We start from the raw sequence: 7766 nt of genomic DNA on the forward strand, positions 1-7766 counted from the left end.
AAAAAAAAACACAACAGAAAAACCCAACACATTTCTCCAACACAGCAGAAGCAGAACATCCGCCGAAAGAGGTGCTGTGGCCAGCAGCAACCCCAACACAAGGAGACTTGAGGAAAGAAAATGAAATCAGTCTTTTGCAAAGATACTTACAGGCAGAGCCTCAAAGAGGAAATAGGAATAGGAGCTTCAGCCTATCTGCTTAAAGCAAAAGCAGGTGAAATTTATCCAGACCTCCCTGGGTATAAAACCTGAGTATAAAACCTACATGTTAGAGGGAAGGTCTGTGACACTTCTCACCTCCACAAATGGGATTTTGGTGTTGCTGTGCTTCCCACACACAGCAGCAGATTCTGGCCCACTGCATCAGCCCCAGTGAATTTCCCAGGTCACAGAGGTGGCCATCAAGAAGGGCTGGGGCTCCCCAGGGAAGCACAGGTCATGGCTGGGCTCCCATTCTGATGAGCAGAGAAACATCTTCCTGGGTGGAAAAAGTGCCGCCTGCTTTGTGATATCCATGAAATTAAAGATGTGAATAATTTAACAATATTTATGAATAAAACTATTGCAACATAGCTACTGATGACTCACTGCCTTCTCAGGGAAACACCCTAATTTTCCACTAATATTTCCTTTTGGAGAAAAAAGAACATCAACTCTTGAAGGAAATAATCTTATCCTAATGCATAAACACCATCTTAATATCTGCATTGTGAGTGGGAGGGAGAGAGATGGGTAATAGGACATGGGAGCTTGGAGATCCCAGATTATTACATTAGCTTGCCAGCACAGCCACTTCACATGTCTGGAAATATTCATTCGGGACAAACCTTCACCATAATCAAAACTAAACAGTCATTCAAAAATGAATCTTGTGTAGTTATAGAGGGCAGGTGCCCTCAAGAGGCTTTTTATTTCAACAACTGAGGCAGCTACTAGTGGATGTGCATGGAGTAAAACAAGTATCTCTCCTCTGCTAGACTCAAGATGGTCCAAAGGAGTCAATCAGATGTTTGTTTGCTTTTTGGAGGTTAGGAACCTCAGAAATGGAAAAGCAGACCAACTCCTAGTCCATTTACCCCTCACTGAACCTAGTTTTTGTCCTCTGCTGACCTGACAATAACAACTGCAGACCTAAGGCAAAAGGGCTGTAATAAAATACTGCCCTTTCCTAAGCTCCCAGCACGCAGGAAGTGCTCCCAGTTTGCTGAGTTCAGAGTCCATCAGATCAACCACACACCATTCAGCTGACTTCACAGGTTGGAAACATATATGCGAGCATTTCCCAGCCCGATAATTTGCCATGAGAAATCACCTATAAACAAGCTGAGAGAAGGGAGTGGGTTTAGCATTCCCAGAGATGGTACAAGAAGAGCGAGTGGTGAAAGGAGGACATCCTGGGCAGGGAATCACGGTACCATAGAGAATGAACCTGCCAAGAGGAAAAACCAAGAAAAATAAACAGTGTCATAATAATTCTAGTTAAATCAACACGAAAGTAGAATTTCAGTAATGGAAACTAAGGTGGAGGAGAGTTGGAGGGACATGAAATCTTCATAGTTTCCAAACTTTAAGGCATATAATGCCATAGAATCATAGAATCTTAAAAAAAATCTTGGAAAAAAACCTAAAGATCACCCATCCATCCAGCAGCCCATCCTCACATGCCCACTGCCCACGTCCCTAAGTGCCACATCCACATGGCTCTTGAACACCTCCAGGAATGGTGACTCCACCACCTCCCTGGGCAGCCTGTGCCACTGCCTCACTGATCTTTTGGAGAAGAAACCTTTACTAATATCCAACCTGAACCTTGTCTGGTGCAATTTGAAGCCATTATCTCTCATCCTATCTGTGTTACCTGGGAGAAGAGGCTGACCCCCACCTCACCACAACCTCCTTTCAGGTGGCTGTAGAGAGCGATAAGGTCTCCCCTGAGCCTCCTCTTCTCCAGACTAACCTCCAATTCCATACCCTAATCAAGTAGCCCAGCTAAGTGCATCACCTTGCCAAAAAAAAAAAAAATTCCAAATAATTTTTCTTGTACCCAGTGGATATGTCATTGTCAGTGACAGGCATAGACTCATGGACAGCACTGATCTAATCTCATCATCACATCTTCTAGACTTGAAGTTTCTCCTGATGCTAACCTGCTCCTCAAACTCAAATTCTTGCTCTCGTTTGAGCATTACATGCATTGAGAGAAGTTGATGAGCTTGGTTGAGAAGCAAGAAGCACGTCTATGCACTGAATGCCATTGTTAAGGCTGCTTAGTGACGACAGAAAGGTAAAAAGTATGGAGTTAAAGGTTAAGAGAAGGTGATGTGTATTTTAAGAAGGAGAGATGAGCACAACCACAAAGAAGTACTGAGATGAGCATGAAAAGCCTAGAAGACATTTGAGATGAGAAGAGTTCCTCCGAGGGTAGGTTGAGAGCTTGCAATAGCATCTGGGCGAGGAAGGAGACAAAAAAAAAAGCAAGCAGAGAGAAGCTCTCCTGTTTTATGTAGGATTTTTTGTGTTTTTTCAAGTTTTTGAAAGCAGACACGCCATCCGGCTTCCAGAAGATGAGCAGAAATGGACTTCCCCCCAGTCACAGAAAAACCTCTTTTTTATCTCCTATCTCCACCACCCATGCAGTGCACAAGCTCCCTGGGTATTTGCTGTAACCGCACCAATGCCAAACACAGGTAATAACTGGTGGAGAGGAAGGGATATGGTGAAGCACAACACTTCAGCCTTCTGTCCTCCACACAGGTGCTAAATCTGCCAGCACAAACCTCCTCATCTCTTCCCAAGGTTCTTTCTCAGCAGAACTGCTTACCTCTATATATTTTTTCCTCTATCACCATCTCCACACCACAATGCAACCCAGCACCACCCAGACACACACCCAAATGCTCATGGCTGCAGGGAAGGAAACGGGGTGATGCTGGTGAGTTCTAAGACTCCTGTCTGCCACTTGCCAGCAGGGACAAGTGGGATGGGCAGGCTAGAGCCATCTCCCGGTGAGCACAAGACCAATCCAACACCTATTTAAACACAACAGCACTTCATTCACAGCTGTCTTATGTTCTCCAATCTTGTTGTGCAAATAAGCCTTTGACAACATTAGCCATGGTATTCTTCAAAACACTGCAATAATTGCTTCAGACTCCATCAATCTCTGTAAACAGCATTTTGCACTGATTTTGAAAATTAGAACCTAAGTTGTGCTTAGGATAATTGCCAGCTCATTTTGATCTGTGTTGGAAAGCTCATCCCACTTTTGCTTTTTACTTTGAAGCTGTTCAAAGGTATCACCAACTATCAAACACACACATGCACTGTTGACCCATTAGACAGGATGGAGAGAGGTTCACTGAGCATTCACTCAAACACTTTCAGTGATTTTTTTTTTTCCCTATTCTTTTTTTGTTTGTTTGTTTATTTGTTTCTTGGGGAGATGTTTTCTGCTCTGTCTCCAGCATAGCCCAGCAGAACTCCTGAGGAGGATTTAGATACCTGGCTGCACCTTTTCTTATAGCCACAGAGTACAAACATTGTTCAGCGCACACAGACACAGCAATTTCCTTTAGTGCTCTGGTGGATAATAATGAATATCCACATGGATAACCCACACAGAACAAAGCAGCATCAGACAAAGGGTTGGGCCAAATAAAGAGCACCAGCCCTAAACACACTCCAACTCAGCATGCTGTAGCCAAGCAGACCCCAAGGCCAGGATAATTTGCTCAGTAGACTCAGTTGCCCCCCATTCTCCTCCCAGTGTCTAACATAAGAGCTGGCAGAGCTGCCCTGTTGAAAATGAACACATCTCCCAAATTGCTAGTGTTTAAATAGCACCAATAGCGCTGTTATCTCAAGCAAGACAAGGTCCTGCGCATAAATACAGAGCAGTAAGTACCCCAAGACTTTCCATAGCTCCTTAGCTGCTGGAATATGTTTCCAGATCTTCAGCTCCGTGGACATTTGCCCTTCAAGGTGGCCTTGCATGGAGTGCAGTGCAGCAGCTGCTGAGCTCACTGCCCAGTGCCACTGCCCTCAAAAATCCCTCCACACTCCCAACCAAAACCAAACTGTAATGATGGTGACTGCTTGATAGCTATTTTTCTTGGCTTTTTCTTTTTCTTTTTCTTTTTTTCACAACAAAAGTAGGATGGCTGATTGGCAATGATGTATTAGAAAAATAAACCTCAGAAACCCAAACTTTGCATGCCTAAAAACGGAACAGATTAAAATTCCCTTTCAACCATTTAAAGCTTCTGCATGCAGTGGTCAGCCAGCTCTGTCAAACGTATCTCTGCACATTTACTTTTTCCCATAGGCTCTGCAGTAACTTGACTGCACATCCCACTTCGGGTGGGAGTCTTTCAGGGACTGCTAGCCCCATGAATTCAGGGAGTGCTGTAGCCCATTCCTTCAGGCACTGTCTGCTCAATTAACAATCACCTGGTCTTTGCTCTCCTCTGCCTGTTCATGTTCAGATCTGGTCTTCCTTTACACCAGCTTCAATCCCAAACAATGTGTAATCTCCTATATCCTGAGCAGCAATGTGCATTTAAGCTGGGCCTGACAATCCCCTCCATCAGAAAAATGGTGGTGCAGGATCGACTCTTGAGAGGAGTGTTCCATTGTGTTAAAAGCCTGACCATGCTGCCCTCTTCCAGAGAGGAACCATCGCCCTTCAGTTCAGTGAAAGTCAGTAGGAATGCAGCAGTCTCTAACAATAAATAAATAAATAAATAAATAAATTAAAATAAAATAAAATAAAAATAAAAAAATTCCAGCCCATCTCCATCCTCCCACATTTTCTTTACCTGCTGCATACACCCACTGCCCTGCCAAGCCCCAGGTGGGGCAACAGCAATTGTGATCACCATAATGGGTAATCTCCTGGCAACAACCTCTCCCCTCCCATCCCCAGCACTGATGCTATGGGTTGTGAGAGTCCAGCCTCACAGAATCATGGAATCATAGAATCATTAGGTTGGAAAGGACCTGCAAGATCATCTAATCCAACTGCCCTCCCATTACCACAAGATACTAAACCATGTCTCGTAGCTCCTCATCCAGACGCCTCTTGAACACTGCCAGGGACGGTGACTGCATCACCTCCCTGGGCAGCCATTCCAATGCCTGACCACTCTCTGAGAGAAAAAGTTCTTCCTTACCTTCCTTACCTTCCTAAACCTCTTCTGGTACAACTTGCAGCCATTTCCTCTGGTCCTGTTTGTTGCCTGGGAGAAGAGACCAAACCCCTCCTCATCACAACCTCCCTTCAGGTAGTTATAGAGTGCAATGAGGTCTCCTCTGAGCCTCCTTTTCTCCAGACTAAACAATCCCAGCTCCCTCAGCTGCTCCTCACAACACTTGTGCTCCAGACCCCTCACCAGTTTCGTTGCCCTTCTCTGGACACGCTCCAGGGCCTCAACATCTTTCTTGTAGTGAGGGGCCCAAAACTGAACACACTACTCAAGGTGCGGCCCCACCAGAGCTGAGTACAGGGGGATGATTACCTTCCTGCTCCTGCTGGCCACACTATTTCTAATGCAGGCCAGGATGCCGTTGGCCTTCTTGGCCACCTTGGCATACTGTTGGCTCATGTTCAGCCGAGCATCAACCAACACCAGGTCTCCTTACTGTTGATATATTTATAAAAGGATTTCTTATTCTCTTTTACTGCAGTGGCCAATCTTAGTTCAATTTGAGCTTTTGCCCTCCTAACTTCTTCCCTGCATACCTTAGCAACTTCCTTGTAATCTCCCCAAGTAGCCTGTCCCTTCTTCCAGAGGACATAGACTCTCTTTTTCTTCCGGACTCTCAACAATAGTTCTTGGCTCATCCACACTGATCTTCTTCCCCTACGGCTCACCTTATAGCATTCAGGAACAGCCTGTTCTTGTGCCTTAAGATTTCCTTCTTGAGGAGCATCCAGGCTTCCTGGACCCCTTTACCCTTAAGGAGCAACTCCCAAGGGACCCATGCTACAGGCTCCCTCCTAGGCAGATCCTCCAACACCTCCCCACTCATCTCCCCTTCAATTTCTAGCGTCTGAAATCTGTTGCTTAGAGGGAGCTGGGGAAGTGGGGTAGGCAGGCGGGGGGGGGCTCCCATGATGCTGAGTCGGGACTCTCTTCCAACCCTCCTCATCAGTCAGGTCTGTCCAACTGTGACAAGGCAGGGGGCCACCTCTTTTCTGGGGATATCTCCCTGGCACCTTTCCGTCTGGCACTCCAGTGAGTCACTCCACCAGTCAATCTCCCACTCACACTCCCTGATGGTCTCAGCCTCCTCCCTGCTTAAGGTCTTCCAGCCCACAGACATCAGCCAGCATCAGGGTCAAGGCTCCTGTTGGATCAGCTGTTGTCTCCGTGTCCCTTGTTTAGGCCTGATCAACATCATCTGGCTGTGCAATGCCCCCCCAACCTCCCACGGCATCTACTGGACCTCAGGTGCAATGAGGAGGCTGCTCTCCCTGCAGCCGCTTACTGTTTTCTATAGCTTTGTAGGTAGCTGCTACCATTGACAAAGAAATGTGTTCCGTTCCCCCAAACCCCATCCCCAAGCCAACCTCAGAAACCCTTCCCCCAGTTACTTAATATGCAGGACACATTTGCTCCCCTTATTTTGAAGGACATGACTACACTTCCTCAAAATGAGACTGTCCTGGGACACAGTGGGCCTCATGCCTGCCTTGCTAGCAACATCCTCCTTGGCAGCCTTCTTCCACGGGGCCCTGCAAGCAGCAGTCCTGCACTGAGCTTGCTTGAACCTGAGCTTCAGCTTGAACTTGTCTGGACATCACTTGCATTCCTCCTTCCTCTGCTGTCAGTGTTGTCACAACCAGAGCAGAGCAGACAAGAGCAGCTGGTATGAACCTTCTTAGAGGCAGTCACCCTCTGATCTCTCAGCTGGAGCGCTTCCTCTGACTGGTTCCCACACCAGCTAAAGCAAACATAGAAGACAAAGCTTCCCCGTCCTGTAGAAGACTTGTTTGTAGGCACCACCGCCAACATTGAATTGATGGGCCATGACTCTTTGCTATGGATCCAGACAAAACAGCTGACCTAGGTAGGCTCAAGCTTAAAAGCCCTCCTGTTAGGCCCGTGCAGAGAAAATTTTTACTTCAGCCCCTTCCCAGGATAAGGGCAGCAACCAAGGCTAAGCACCCTCTTCCGTAACTTCGTATTTGAACCCCAACATCTTCCATCTCTTTAATCAATTGTTGTATCTCTTCCTCTGGCTGGACCAGCTGGGGAGTCCCCATTCCATGCCTTTGTTCCAATGATCTATAATGTACTATCCTGAAATGAGGTAACTGTATCCATTTCAGCAAAGCAATGCCATTTTAACGCTTCTTTCTAACCTCTTCCTCTGACCAGGCTGGATGTGGCTCTGGGCAGCCTGGTCTAGTGGTTGGCCACCCTGCCCATGGCAAGGGGGTTGAAACTAGATGATCTTTGAGGTCCTTTTCAACCCAGGACATTCTATGACTCTATGATTCTATGGACTATAAAAGAGCAGATTCACAAAACTTTGCCTTTAAGATCACCACACTACTTGCCATATAGACTCAGGAACTTTTAGGCCCTGTCACCATCCATTTCACTTATTTGGCTACCAACATGAAATGGAAAAACTGGTAGACATCACTTTTCCCCCAAAAAAAGCACAGAGACTGCTCAAAATTTACATATCTGAGGGCAAGCTTAAAGATCAAAGCTCTGTTGAATATATTTATGGAGGAATTTAAATTTAGCTCAGAA

Source organism: Meleagris gallopavo, chromosome 1 (assembly GCF_000146605.3).
Source record: "Meleagris gallopavo isolate NT-WF06-2002-E0010 breed Aviagen turkey brand Nicholas breeding stock chromosome 1, Turkey_5.1, whole genome shotgun sequence".
NCBI classification, from domain to species: domain Eukaryota; kingdom Metazoa; phylum Chordata; class Aves; order Galliformes; family Phasianidae; genus Meleagris; species Meleagris gallopavo.